The sequence below is a fragment of the Citrus sinensis genome, chromosome 5 (assembly GCF_022201045.2).
Source record: "Citrus sinensis cultivar Valencia sweet orange chromosome 5, DVS_A1.0, whole genome shotgun sequence".
Classification (NCBI taxonomy): Eukaryota; Viridiplantae; Streptophyta; class Magnoliopsida; order Sapindales; family Rutaceae; genus Citrus; species Citrus sinensis.
Window position 1 is genome coordinate 13,147,611 of NC_068560.1, and position 15,792 is coordinate 13,163,402.

Below are 15,792 nucleotides of genomic sequence, written 5' to 3' on the forward strand. Positions count from 1 at the left end.
AAGTCATTCTCCAAAATTTCAAGCAATACTTGTTTATTTCAAAGTTTTCAAAATTCTTTCAATTAAACCATAAACTTTGAAAAACAACCAATTTCATAAAATCATTTTTCCATTAAATATGAAACATTTATAATGTGAAAATAATGATTTATTTAAAAAGAATAAAAACAATCAATTTCATAAAATCATTTTTCCATTAAATATAAAACCTTTAAAATGTGAAAATAATGATTTATTTAAAATGTATAAAAATTAATTTGATCTTAAAAGATTAATCATTCTTAATCTTGTTTGTTATCATCAAAATCAATATTATGGAAACATATATGTTAATAGTTTCAGTATCCACTAGTGATTCTGAAAAGTCTTATGCTGATATCACCAGAATCTTGATGGCCCACCCTCATCAACCTACTCGAGGCCAAACCTCTCATACAAAACCATATGTTGATATTCCCTCTGAAGTTGAAGAAGAAATGCCTGAATCTTCTGCCACAAACCAATCTCCTCCAGCTCAAGCCCAGACCAGTTCTACAAGTAAAAAATCATCGAATGGTCCATGGTTCACATTTGATGATCTTCTATCTCATAAATGCCGTGACTGACTTAATGAAATGTCCACCTGGATTGACCTCCAAATGTTACGGCCAGGAGCCACAACTCAATCAGTCCTTAGAGAATTTGTTACTCGTTTTACGGGTGCTCTAAGAGATTGGTTTGATTCTTTAGGACACTACCGCCAATTATAGTTTGTTGATCTCCCAGAAGTCTCAAGTGCTCTTGCAGTTCTCCATGATCAATTTCTTAGAGACCCTTCTGCAGTTTTTGAAGCTGCACGACGAGACTACCTCAATATGAAATGCTGTTCACTCAATGCCAAGGATCTTGACTTCCATTACAAATGAATGTCCCTGCTGTTTTATAAGCTTAATGGATTCAATGAGCCGACATTAAAGCATGTCTTTCTGGCTTCCCTTCCAGAAGAACTCCAACCAGACATCCAGAGGCAACTCACCGCATCCAATCTTGTTCTTTCTCTCGGCAAAATCTTTCAGCTTGCCAAAACCTGTCTTGACAAACTTTGCGAGCAGAAACAATTTTTTAAAGAACTATTGAAAGAAAAAGAATCATTCCGGAGTGCTTGCAAAAAGCCTTATTTGCAGATCAAATGTCAGAAGAAAAAGGATTGTGATTGCAGTTCTAAGAAGAAAAGGCATTTTAGGAAAAATCTATTCGGTTAGTTGAGCATCTTCAAGCCACTACAGATTACTCTCCAGAAAAGGATAAACTGGAATTCTATTTCTTTGAACATGATGAACCTACTGATGAAACAATGTTTGCACTACAGAATTCTTCTGATGACTCAGACAGTGATCAGTCCCAAATAATTTTCCATCAACACTTACTGTCCCTTGACACTACTGTTCCCATCCCATCCATCAAACTCCAGATCTTGCCCTCAAAATTCCAAAGGCCCATTCCAGCAATTGGTCTCATAGACACTGGTGCCCAACGCAACATGTTAAACCCACATATTCTTCCCCTAGAATACTGGATAGAATCTGAAGAACATTTCAAAGCAGTCAATGACAAACTATTCACCACCTCTCTAATTACCAAAAAACCCATTGGTATTCAAATTTTCCCAAATTGTGTCATCTAGACTAAGGTTATCGGTTCAACCCTTCCTAATAAGGATCTCTTGTTAGGTTTTGACATCCTTCACCAGATCAAACACCTCCAAATACTTCCCCATGGAATCCGAGTCAAGTCCATGTTCAAACCATTCACAAACATTCTGAAACTCTACCATCTGTTTGAATCTCCCCAGTCCTACCAGGATATTTCAATCAAACTTTTGAGTTTCTGTCCAGAGTCCCATTCTGAGTTTACCCATCCAAACCCATTATGGAAAAATAAGTCTTTCTTCATTAAGTTACCTTTCAAACTCAATGAAGACATCAACCCAACCAAAGCTACTCACCCAGGAATGAGTCCTTCTGACTTACTCCTAGCCTAACAAGAATGTTCCCAATGGTTAGTCCAAGGTCTAATTGAGCCTACGACTTCTCAATGGGCTTGCCAAGCCTTTTATGTTGAAAGGTATTCTGAAATTGTCCGAGGAAAGAAATGCCTAGTCATTGATTACCAGCCATTAAATATGTTTTTGCAAGATGACAAGTTTCCCTTGCCCCATCGACAAAGCATGTTTACTTTTCTAAAAAATGCCCAGATCTTTTCAAAATTTGATTTAAAATCCGGTTTCTGGCAACTAGGCATTGCACCCTCTGAGCGGTACAAAACTGCTTTTTGTATCCCAAATGCCCATTTCCAATGGACAGTCCTTCCTTTCGGCCTCAAAACTGCCCCATCCATTTTCCAAAAATCCATGATCCAAATTTTTCAACCAATTATGCATCATGCATTGATTTACATTGACGATATCTTGCTTTTTTCAGGATCACATGATGAACATCGCCAGCTGTTAACTCAATTCTATGATATTGTCCAAAGTCATGGAATCATGCTGTCTGCCAAGAAAAGCACTATTGCCACGGATAACATTGAATTCCTTGGCATGATCATAAAAGATGGCCACTATCAGCCAGGAAAACACATTGCCCAAGAATTGCTTCACTTTCTAGATCAGCAACTTTCCAAAAAGCAAGTTCAACAGTTTCTCGGCATCATTAATTACATCTGTGATTTCATCCCACATATGGACCACTACACTCGCCACCTCTCAGCTTTATTAAAAAGAAGTCCCCAGAATGGAATGCTGACCACACAAATGCTGTCACTACTCTCAAGCAAATTGCGCAAATCCGCCTCCATTAAAGTTGATTACTGATGGAAAGTGCATATTGCAGATAGACGCAAGTGATAAATCATGGGGTGCCATCCTCCTTGAAGAAATCAATGGAAAAGAACACTTTATCGCTTACGCTAGTGGATAATTTTCTGACACACAGAAGCATTACCATAGCGTGTTCAAAGAAATCTTAGCGGTAAAAAATGGCATCAAAAAGTTTGAGTATCATCTCATTGGACATCATTTTCTCATCTGAATGGACAGTTCAGCCTTTCCCAATATTCTCAATTTCAAAGGTAAAACTGTTTCCGAAAAAATGTTACTCAGATTAAAAGATTGGTTTTCCAAATATGATTTTTCAATTAAACATATAAAAGGGTCCCAGAATCTCATCCTTGATATGCTATCCAGACTCTCAAAACCAGAAAAACCTCTCACCCTGCTTTCCACTACATACCACTTTTCGATCATCTCCATGGCTACATCACTACCCCCAGAAGCTCTCACCAAGAAAACTTTTCCCTTTGAAAAAAATTTTCTTCTGTCTTTGCCATCTAAGAGTTTGCCAAGAAAGCTCTCCTTAGCTTCTTCATGAAAGCCTACCTTGTCACAGAACCCTTTTCATTTTCTACCTTCCACCCAGAAAATCTATTCCTTACAGGTTTAACCCTTGATCCATCCAAAGAAACCACTGAAGATGTGTTATGGTACATCTGGTGCCTAACTGTCCTTTATGCAACCAAGTTAGTCCTACCAATTACTCCCACGTTGGAACATCTCCTTAATCCAGACAAAGCCACCTCTCTTACCTAGACATTACTTGAATGGTTTTCCCCCATCCCATGGTGGAGAAAGAAGCTACAACAACTGTCAGAAATTTACAATCTTGAACGTATGCCTACCTCTGAAGCACAACTGTTCACATCAGTATTTATCATTCACAGGTCATACGTCCAGCATCCCGATACAAATCTTTTTTGGACTCAAGACTAGGTATATGAATGGTTTACTGCCCCTCACCCAGCTATCATTGACAATGAAATCCAATCCAACCTGCACAATTATCTTTATCAACTAAACCACCAAACTCCTCCACAACATGATCTCATCATGATCCCCACTCCATCCGCCATATCTAAACCAAAGTCCACAGGCATCATCATTAAAGAAGAAAAATCAGACTACACCGACTTCCTCTACTAAGATTCACAAGACCCATGGGAAGAATTCCTTCCCCTCAGCCAACATCTCCAACAGTTTCCACAACCAACTATGAATGAACCAAGCTCATCATCCCAACCCTCCAAAGTTGATAAAGCCACTCAAATGCCAAGTCCTAAGTCATCACCCTCCAAACCAGGATGTCGAAAAGATTCCCCTTATCCACCTTACCGTGGTTCCCACTGTAAACATCCAAAGCTCTCCAAAACCTTTTTCCCACCAACCTCTTGTGACAATCCCTATGAAACAGAAACCTCATCCGAAGACGACTACATGAACCTCCGCTCTCCATAAAGAAGTTTGTCTTGTTGTAATAATTATATTATGCTTTTGTCTTGTATAATTATTAAAGTTTGCTTTTACTTTAAGCTTTTGCTTTTGTCAAATCATGCTTTAATTATTAAAGCACACTTTGTCACTTTGTGATAATTAAAGTTGTGTCATGATGAATCTTTTACTTTTGCTTTTGTAAAAGATAGGGGTCATGTCCTATCTCCCCGAGAATTCTCCTATATAAAGGATTCTCCCCTCGCTTGTAAGATAGAGAAGTTTTCTAAGAAATAAACTCTCGTGTGTTTTATAAAACCATGAATTTCTAAACTCCCTTCTCTCTCTCTGCAAATGAAGATCTAAAGAAAGAAAAAGAATAAAGAATTGAATTTGTTCATTTTGAAAACTTAAGGAAGTATGCTCTGCACTTGCCTTCCAGTAAGGATCCTATGCATTAGAAAACTTATGATGATTTCTTATCTGGTTTGGTACCCTATTTTAGACTAAAGGAAAGTCTGTGTTGGGTTATATAACCTCTAAAGAAGCGTTTTAAGTTTTGCTGCACCTATATGTATATTGGCTGGAAACCAGAACTTGCGGGCTACTGGCCCTAAGGATAGACTTGTGCTGTCATAGATCGGGTAGAACAACGCCACGTACATTCCTGGGTGAGTAGGTTTGGTTGGGTTAATGTCTTCATTGAGTTTGAAAGGTAACTTAATGAAGAAAGACTTATTTTTCCACAATGGGTTTGGATGGGTGAACTCAGAATGGGACTCTGGACAGAAACTCAAAAGCTTGGTTGAAATATCCTGGTAGGATTGAGGGGTTTCAGACAGATTGTAGAGTTTTAGAATGTCCGTGACAGGTTTGAACATGGACTTGACTTGAATTCCAGTGGGAATGATTTGGAGGTGTTTGATCTGGTGAAGGATGTCAAAACCTAACAAGATATCCTTATTAGGAAGGGTTGAACCGATAACTTTGGTCCAAATGACACAGTTGGGGAAGATTTAAATACCAATGGATTTTTTGGTAATCAGAGAGGTGGTGAATAGTTTGCCATTGACTGCTTTGAAATTTTCTTCAGATTCTATCCAGTATTCTGGGGGAAGAATATGTGGGTTTAACATGCTGCGTTGGGCACCAGTGTCTATGAGACCAATTGCTGGAATGTGCCTTTGGAATTTTGAGGGCAAGATTTGGAGTTTGATGGATGGGATGGGAACAGTAGTGTCAAGGGACAGTAAGAGTTGATGGAAAATTATTTGGGACTGATCACTGTCTGAGTCATCAGAAGAATTCTGTAGTGCAAACACTGTTTCATCAGTAGGTTCATCCTGTTCAGAGAAATAGAATTTCAGTTCATCCTTTTCTGGAGAGTAATCTATAGTGGCTTGAAGATGCTCAACTAACCGAATAGATTTTTCCTGTTTGTTGGGACAATCTTTAGCAAAATGACCTTTTCTCTTGCAGATGAAACATCTGCTTGATTTTCTCCGTTTAAAGTCTCTAGAAGAAGAGGATTTTTTCCGGAAGAATCGGTAAGGCTTTCTAGATCTGCGAGGTCTGGATGAATGGTCTGGATTTTTGAATTTCCTAAAATGCCTTTTCTTCTTAGAACTGCAATCACAATCCTTTTTCTTCTGACATTTGATCTGCAAATAAGGCTTTTTACAAGCACTCCAGAATGGTTCTTTTTCTTTGAATAGTTCTTTTAAAAACTGTTTCTGCTCGCAAAGTTTGTCAAGACAGGTTTTGGTAAGCTGAAAGATTTTGCCGAGAGAAATGTTGTCAAGAACAAGATTGGATGCGGTGAGTTGCCTCTGGATGTCTGGTTGGAGTTCTTCTGGAAGGGAAGCCAGAAAGACATGCTTTAATGTCGACTCATTGAATCCATTAAGCTTATAAAACAGCAGGGACATTTATTTGTAATGGAAGTCAAGATCCTTGACATTGAGTGAACAGCATTTCATATTGAGGTAGTCTTGTCGTGCAGCTTCAAAAACTGCAGAAGGGTCTCCAAGAAATTGATCATGGAGAACCACAAGAGCACTTGAGACTTCTGGGAGATCAACAAACTGTAATTGGCGGTAGCGTCCTAAAGAATCAAACCAATCTCTTAGAGCACCCGTAAAACGAGTAGCAAATTCTCTAAGGACTGATTGAGTTGTGGCTCCTGGTTGTAACATTTGGAGGTCAATCCAGACAGACATTTCATTAAGTTGGTCACGCCATTTATGAGATGGAAGATCATCAAATGTGAACCATGGACCATTCGACGATTTTTTACTTATAGAACCGGTCTGGGCTTGAGCTGGAGGAGGTTGGTTTGTGGCAGAAGATTCAGGCATTTCTTCTTCAACTTCAGAGGGAATATCAACATATGGTTCTGTATGAGTGGTTTTGCCTTGAGTAGGTTGATCAGGCTGGGCCATCAAGATTCTGGTGATATCAGCATAAGACTTTTCAGAATCACTAGTGGATACTGAAGATTCTATGTCAGAATCAATATGGCTATCTGAAACAGCTAGATTGGAATCAGAAGTTTGGTCATCTGTAGTAGAGGAGTGATCTACTGTGTGGGCACTAAACTGGTGCATTGGTTCTTTATCCTTGGATTAGGTAGGAGGTTAGGATAAAGGGGCTGATGGAGGAGCTGGAGGTGATGTCGGCGTATAACCAGGAGATTGTTGGCCAGGGATGGAAATGGATGAAGGATGAATTGTGACGGGTCGCGGTTGAGGGTTAGGCCTTGATTTAGGTTTAGGTGGTGGTGGTAAGGGATTGTCTCTGAAAAGAGTATGAGTCATGCCAAATAACTTGGAAGGATCATACTGTCTGATGGGGGAAAGCATAGAGGCAAATGGATGATAAGTTGGACCTATAGAAGGGATAGGAGGAGATGTGGTAAAAAGGGTAGGTCTTTATTTTTCAGATTCAATCTGCTCAAGCTCAGCTTTTAAACGTTTGATTTCGTGTTCTTTTTGGTCAAATTCAGGGCCATAGTAGTGCTGGGCAAGCATTGCTCGTAACTCAGAATCGAGTTGAGTAATTCTGGACTGGAGATTTTGGTGAATCTGTTGCATCTGAGCAGAGATGGAATCAACTTTTGTCTCAAGTTGTTCAGTTTGTAAACTGATTTTTTCAACTTTGGAGTGGATATTCAACAAAGTATCATTTTGTGCTCTGGCATTTTGGGTTTGCCAGTTGAGGACTGATTCAAAAGGTTTGGGAGGGAGGTTCTAGGTGGCCAAAGGAGGTAATTGGGGAAGGGACAAAGGGTATGGACACAACATTTCGTTGGGAGTCTGTATGAGTGTCTAAAGGAGGAAAAGAAGAAGAGTAGTCTGAAAAAGTAGATGAAAACATCATACAAGTCAGTGGTGGTGTTGGAAGTGGGATTGGTGATGGAGTCTCAGATTTGCAATGCTTTGCAATCCATTTGAGTTCCTTTTTGTAAATGGGTAATGGAGTTGATGGAGGTGGAGGATCTTGTGGCAGTTTGGGATCATAGTGGTGACATGAGACTGGAGAGTTTTTCTTTTTGGGTTTCTTTTTCCTTGTGGTGGAATAATCATCATCCTCTTCCCAATCATCCCAGCAGGGACAATTTGGGTCACACATGCCGGAGCCAGGGGCATCCCATAGGAAATGGCCATTTTGCTTTGCTAGATATACAGGGTAGCCGTTAGAATTGAACCCTATAATGGGCAGGTCTTCTTGGGCTGTCTGAACAGCTGTGATCATTGAAGAATAGGTAAAGAAGAGCCGAGGAGGCTCTTGTGGAGCACTTGAAGGGGGTTTAAAAGTCATTCAGACTGTTCCATCTTGGCGTCTTTCAAACATGCTTTCAGATGTCTGAATTAGAGCTGTATTGTTATGGAACTGTTCATAGTTGGAGACCCATTCAATGACGGGGAATTTGTCTTGGGATTTGGATTATGGTTGGGATCTGGTCAGATTCGGCTAATACCATGAGGGTATCAGAATGGTGTTCTAGAGTGGGGAGATCTAAGGCATGATTTTGAAGCCTATAGACCAATTGGTGGTGTAACATGGCAATTTTGGCAAAAGAAACTTGTTCAGCACCTTGGATCTGAACTTGGACTTTTAAGGTTGTGGGCAAATTGGGGTCTTGGAGAGAAAGGTTAAAGTTGGGATAAAAGGTGAGTAAAACACTACCTGCATGAAGAGTGGTGAGGACAGTGCCAATAACAGCATCTTGGTATTGTTTAAACCAGGTATCAAGCATGGCAAGGCGAGCTGTAACTGGTAATCCTCTTCGTCCATGAAGAGTAAGGATTAATCGGATGCCTCCAAGATGAAGATGAGTATAACCTTCTCGTTTCCAATTTGAAAGCAACTCGGAGGGAATTTCCAGAGTGATGTTTTGCTCAGCCGAGGTTGCTTGAAGAGCACATTGATCCAGGTGGGAAGACTGGATATATTCTTTGGGGTGAGGCCTTCTAGTAGGGATGAGAGTACGGATACTACGAGTAAAGGAACTGGGGCGTTTGTACAACTGATAAGGGCTAATGAGAGGGTAGGATGACTCACTGATTTGGGCGGATTCAGGGATGTAGGAATATTCGACAAGGTTTTCAATCTTATTAGTGGTATGGGAAGTGCAAGATCTGGGCAAAGAAAGAGTAGAAGAAAGAGTAACAGGAGTGGAAGATGAAGTGGAAGCCATGAATGAGAAGTTCTCTTTCTGCGCCTGAAGACTAAAGATCAAAAGAGAAAAAGACTTAAATCATACCAGTCCTTGAAATTTTTTGTTTTCAAACCCTCTTCTTTTCCCTCTCCAGTCTCATGTCACCACTATGATCCCAAACCACCACAAGATCCTCCACCTCCATCAACTCCATTACCCATTTACAAAAAGGAACTCAAATGGATTGCCAAGCATTGCAAATCTGAGACTCCATCACCAATCCCACTTCCAACACCACCACTGACTTGCATGATGTTTTCATCTACTTCTTCAGACTACTCTTCTTCTTTTCCTCCTTTAGACACTCATAGTGGTATCATGGTCAAAAATCCATGATCTTTAGTCTTCAGGAAGCCTTTTTGGAGGTGCCGTGAATATAACTGGTGCCAAGGTATGTTTCAATGAAGAATGCTTTTAAAACCTATAAGCTGCATTTTAGTTTTACTCTTTTTTGTTAACTGATGTAGAAACACTTAATCTCATCATCCTTGATTCTATTTCATGCAGAGAAAATTTGATTCATTGGCCTCTCCTGTAAAGACAATTACTAGTCCACTTTCTCCCCATCACTCTTCTACTTCGAAGATGGTTGTGACACCTGTCAGCACAGCAATGACTACTGCAAAGTGGCTAAGAACAATTATTTGTCCACTACCATCAAAACCCTCAGCAGAGTTGGACGATTCTTGAAATCATGTGATAAGGATGTAACTAGTGACGTGATACGCAGAGTACATATAATATTAGAAGCTATATTTCCCAGCAGTGGTTTAGGAGAGCGCTGTGTAACTTGAAGCCTCCAAGGTGCAAATCTGATGGACAACATATGGGCAGAACAACGAAGATTGGAAGCCCTCAAGTTAAATTATAAGGTATTGGAAACAATGTGTACAGCTGAAGCCCAAGTGTTGCACGCAAAAAATTTGACATCTTTATTCCACAGATGTATGCTCGCCTGTTCCGCCGAACTGGTTCTGGCAACACATAAGACTGTCACAATGTTGTTCCTTGCAGTTTTAGAGAGAATTGGCATTACGGCTTTTAACCTTAGCAAGGTCATACAGAGCTTTATTAGACATGAGGAATCTCTTCCAAGAGAATTGAGGCGACATTTGAATTCATTGGAAGAGCGTCTTTTGGAGAGCATGGTGTGGGAAAAGGGCTCTTCAATGTACAATTCCTTGACAGTTGCAAGACCGGCCCTCTCGGCAGAGATAAATCTTGGATTCACAGATATTCTCTTCCAAGATTCACAAGATTCATGGGAAGAATTCACCTCCATCCTGTATCCTATAGAGGCACCACATGCTCCCTCCACAAGCACAGTTCCACCGACAGACTCACCTACCCGTCAACATTATGAGAACTTACCTTGGTGGAAAGAACCATTTACTGAAGTTGACAGTGATGTTAACAACTTATCTCCCTCGCACAATATTTAAAAATTTCTTGTAATAATTGCTTTTGCTTTCGTAAAAAGCAAAGCATCTGCTTTACTTTATCTTTTCTAAGGCATCTTCCTTTTGATCCCAATGCCATCTTTGGATGCAATTGCCATGCACATTAACTTTTCTTCTGGGGGATTGTCCCCCGTACATTCTTTGCATAAACATGAGACTTCACCAGGTAATTCTTCTTTCACATTTTGTTTTAAATTTCTTTCGTGAATTTACTCTCCTTCATTTGAAGTTTGCAGTATTTTTAATTTTCAGTTTTATGCAAATTGTTATGGTGAACTTGTTACTGATGTGATTGTTTAACGTTTCTCTCGCCAGTTAGTTTTATGCATATTTTTCTTCTATTGTTGAAGAGATTTCCAATTTAATGAACATATTGATCATGTTGTCCTATTTTAGGTCAAAATGGTGATGTCAGGACTACCGGAGTGTGTTAGTGGAGCGAAATAACTTTACATCACTAGTGAAGGATTGCTTACTGGGCTTAAATAACCTTAAATCGAAGCCTTTGCCTCCTCCTTTATAGTCTGCCTTTGCCCAGTACAATTCAATGTAGTTGCAGGTTTAGAAAGTAGCAGATTTGAATCTGTACCATGTTCCTGCTTCTTTTTTCTCATCATTTGGCTGTTTATGCAGCCCAACACGGTCAAATCCTGGAGGTGGAGGAGAACCATGCGCAGAAACTGGGATCAACATTTGCTTTTGCAAGGTATAATAGGCAACATTTCAGCAAAAAATTTGTCCAGCTTTCCCATTCAAGAGTCTAAATTTTCCCATCACATTATTGTCTGCATACCTTAAAAGTTTTGGAGGCATTGGCTCTCCACTTTCTATCTTTCTTTCTTTCTTTTTTTATTTTTAAAAAAATTAATTTTAGTTTATTTGTTTTATGAAATTGTTTTTGGGGTTTCAGAGTGCGGTTTGGGTCGTTGGAAGAGCTTAGAACCACTATATTTATGAAATGTCAAACTTGGTGTAATTGGCCTGACTCTATTGTGGCTTTCTTTATGGTTGCTAGGATTATAGATGCTTCACAATATGTTAAGCCATCTTTTTCTGCCAGTTGCATAGAGGAACATGTGGCTGGATCTAAATGGTTCTCCTGCACTGCTCATTTTTGTTTGTATTTAAATGGGAATTAAAATCATGCCAACATAAGTACAGAATGACTTAGAAGAAGACAGGAGACATATTACTGCCTCGATATTTAGACCTCAAATACTTCTTTTAGAAGTTACAAAACTATTTTATGAAGTTTTGGTTTATGTATCCCCTTATCTGATTAAGTAGCTCTGATGGAGATTGTGGTCTCACTTCTGAATATGCTTAGGATTGAATTATGCTTCTTTCCTTTACCAGCTTTTGTTTCAGAACTTACATATTGCATGCTTTCTGTATATGTGTAGATCAATAAGTTAGCTGCCGTCAGAATCAATGCTATGGTGGAGAGATTACAATTATCGCAGCAGATAAGGGAGAGTGTTTACTGTCTGTTTCAGCAAATACTTAGTGAGCGTTTGGGGCAGCGGAGCTGCTCCCCATGCTTTATTCTAGGGAATATTCCCTAGAATATAGGGTGGAGAGCAGCTGCGCTGTGGCAGCGCAGCTGCCCTAAACGGACCCTTAATCAGCGGACGTCTCTCTTCTTTAACTGTCACATTGACCAGATTATCCTCTGTTGTTTCTACGGAGTTGCGAAGGTTCTTTTTATTAGGAACTTGCATTATTCTTGTCTGCTTTTTATTGTCTACACTTTTAAGTCTCATTTGTTCTTTCTGTTTCCACTTATTGGTCTGCAGATTTCTCAGCTAAACTTGACATTCAAAGAAATCATCTATAATTATGGGAAGCAACCACAATGTAAACCTCAAGTTTTTCGGAGTGTGTTTGTTGATTGGTCATCTGCAAGGCAGAGTGATCAGAGCAGGATCATGTTGATATTATAACATTTTACAACAAAATATTTGCTCCTACTGTAAAGCCTTTGTTGGTGGAGCTTGGTCCTGTTGGAACGGCCATGAAGACTAACCGAGATTCTGAAGTCAACCATAACAATGATGGTATACATTTCCAACCCTTATTTATGATTCTGACAGTGACTACTTTTTTGTAAGCCATTGCCAAGTAAGTTTGAATTTTTCTTTCCTTATCTAATTAGATCCATGCCCCGGATAGCCTAAAGCATCAGTTTTTCCAGCCCTCCCTGATATGTCACCTAAGAAAGTATCTGCTACACACAGTGTGTACGTCTCACCATTGCGGACATCCGAGGTCTTTTTTCTTGTGTCTATTTCATTATCCTTTTCTTTAAAAAGCATACTTATCTTGTATGAAATGGGCAAAACGTAATGAGAAAGTAAGGACTACTACCATTTAACTGTTTCACGAGTTGTTTTAATTTTGCTATTTCATTCTTGAAGCATCTGTGAAGCATATCTAGTTCAATTACTTAATAATAAAAAAGTAAAAAATCTATTGTACCTTTCATGTTTGGCTTAGAAGTACAAAGAATAAAAAATAAAAAAAAAATCTTACTGCCACCATCACTGTCATCACTCTTGTTACTCTTTTTTGGACATGAGCTAAGAACATGAGCAAAGTTAAGCTCGCCAAACCTTTGTTCTCCCAATGGTGTTTGGCACCTTTTTCTTCAATATTTATTTTAAGAAAACGAAAAGAACTAAGAAAAGAACTAAGAGAGCAATTATGTATACACATTGATTGATAAAAAGATTATTAATTCTTCCTACACTCCTGGGAATCAAAATAGAGCTTCCTAATATTACTTTCTAAAGGAAATTAGATGTTTGAACTTGAAGCTAGCCATCACATTTATGTTGGTTGATGTTGAGTTTTAGAAACTTGTTAGAGAAAATAACTCAGTTAAAAGGGATAGCAGAGAAATCTTTAACGAGAAAAACCATGAAATTGAAGCTGAAAAGTGTTGATAGGTACCTTTTCTTGTGGGATAAGTGTGGTATTATGGTTAAGGTGCTGTGTTAAGTTTTTCTTTTGCATCTTTCTTATACTGAAGTCTTTGAGGTATCTAACTACAACAGTCTGGGCTTGCTGGATGGTTTCTCTGTTGTGTTACCACTATACAAGAGTAGGCTTTCATGAGCCATAAGGAGTAACCTTGTTTTAAGTTATTCTTGTGAATAACCCATTCTCTTTTTATTTTTTTATTTTCTATGTATACAGATGGATGCTCTGATCTCACATAGCTCAAAAAGCTATTATGCTTGTGTTGGAGAGAGTACTCATGCTTACAGCCCTTTTAAAGATCTGACTGACATTAATCACCGGTTGAATAGGTAACTTAATTCTTTATAGTGCAGTTTTTGTAGCTTAAACTATATTTCTACATCATTAATGTCATTTATTATTTTTTTTATCCTAACAGTAACAGGAGAGTGAGAGGCGCACTCAACTTTGATGATGTTGATGTTGACGTTGGGTTGGTCAGTGATTCGATGGTGGTAAACAGCCTCTACCTTCAGAATGGAAGTGCTGCTGCATCCACGTGTGCGGTTTTGAAACCTGAACAACTTGATCCCTAAATTAGTATTTGCATATTGACATGTTTTGTTAGTAAATTCTATTCCATTCCTCTCAATCCTTGATATACTTTAATTTATACTTCAATTTGTACTGAAGTTCATGACACCGGGTTTTGGGTGAGCAGTGAGTTATTTATAGAATAGCTACCATCATACCCCATGTTTTCTGATCAAATACTTGTTTTAACTAAATAGCACACTGGGTTCTAACTACAAATAAAATAAGAAAATTTGCCTTTTCATTTGTTGTTGATCTTGCTTTTGCCAGAACTTGTTTTAATAGATATTATTGTTGCTGCTTATTCTTTGTCTGAGGAATATTGTTCTATTCCGTTTCTCTGGGATTATAACTGCAGGTAGTTTGATAATTTTCATTTTTGGTTACCTTTTAAAATCTGCCTAAATCGATATATGCTTCTTGTCACTTCTGTATGCTGCCGCATCAAAATGTTTTACTTTTTTGATGCTCTGATAAATTATAATTAGAACTTTCTTAATTTTTACAATTAAAAATTTATTGGAAAGATAATTCTAATATGACATAGTCTAAAATTTTTATCCTTGCATATATCTATTCCACCTCTATTAGTAGGGAGATAATTTTATTCTTAGGTGATGTTTAGTTGGAAGGAGAGAATGAGAGGAAAGTAATTCAAATTTTACTTTTATTTACATTGTTTGGTTGCACAAAATATATAAGAATTTAATTTTCATTAGAATTTAATATTCCTTATAATGTAGAATTTGAATTCCACACCAAAAAGTGAAGAATTCAAATTCCTCTTATGTTGAAAACCCAAGCTTCCAAAATTGCCCTTCAACATTTTAACTTGCTTAATACTATTAATAATTATTATTTGTAATTTTATTTTATCAATTTAATATTATAAATAATTTTATATTAATTAAATTTAATGAATGATTTAAGAAATTTAATAAAATAAATAAACTTATTTATTTATTTAATATGAAAATATATAAATATAAATTAACTATCGCCGGACCTCTATCGGAACTTCGCCAGACCATTATCGAACCTCCGCTAGACCATCGTTGGACCCTTAGACATCACCGGAAGCCGTTGAAAATTCACCGCAAAGTCATTGGCCGCCATTGACCTGCGTTGACTTAAGTTGACCGCTACTGTTGACCGACTTTATTTATATTAAATTATATTAAATAGTTTAGTATATTAAATTATTTTATATTTTATACTAAATATAAATCATGAATTATTTTAGAACTTTTTGAAATTAAAAAATTTTGGTATTAATATTAAATTATATTTTATTACTAATATAGATAATTTAGTATTTAAGGCAAATGATAAATTTGTCCAAAGAAAAAAATTATAATTACTTTCCCTATCAAATTTTATGTCAAACCTAATAATGAAATTTAATTTAATTATTCTCTTTCACTCCTCCCTTCTTCTTTCCCCTCCATTTCACTTTTTTTCTCTCATCTCCTTTCTTAAAACCAAACACCGCCTTAATTTAATTGGGAGGGAAATCTGAGCTTCAACAATTTTACCCTTAGCTTGGGTTGTGCCAAACGGGCTAAGAGAGCCCATTGCCTCGGAATGCTTTACTTGAATTGAAGATGTGATATGCAAATAACTATGGAATAATGACTCTAATACCATAATAAACAGCGAGAATACGTGGCGTTGTTATACCAGAACTACAACAGTTAAAACTGTACTTTGAACCAGTAGTCCGCAAGTTCGGGTTTCCAGCTGATATACCTCTGAGA

The 15,792-nt window shown here is 37.9% G+C and overlaps 1 pseudogene; it reads left to right on the forward strand.

Moving 5' to 3' along the window:
• Positions 1 to 9,199: 9,199 nt before the first annotated feature.
• On the forward strand, positions 9,200 to 14,124 carry LOC127902260 (retinoblastoma-related protein-like; annotated as a pseudogene).
• The last annotated feature ends 1,668 nt before the right edge of the window (positions 14,125 to 15,792 follow it).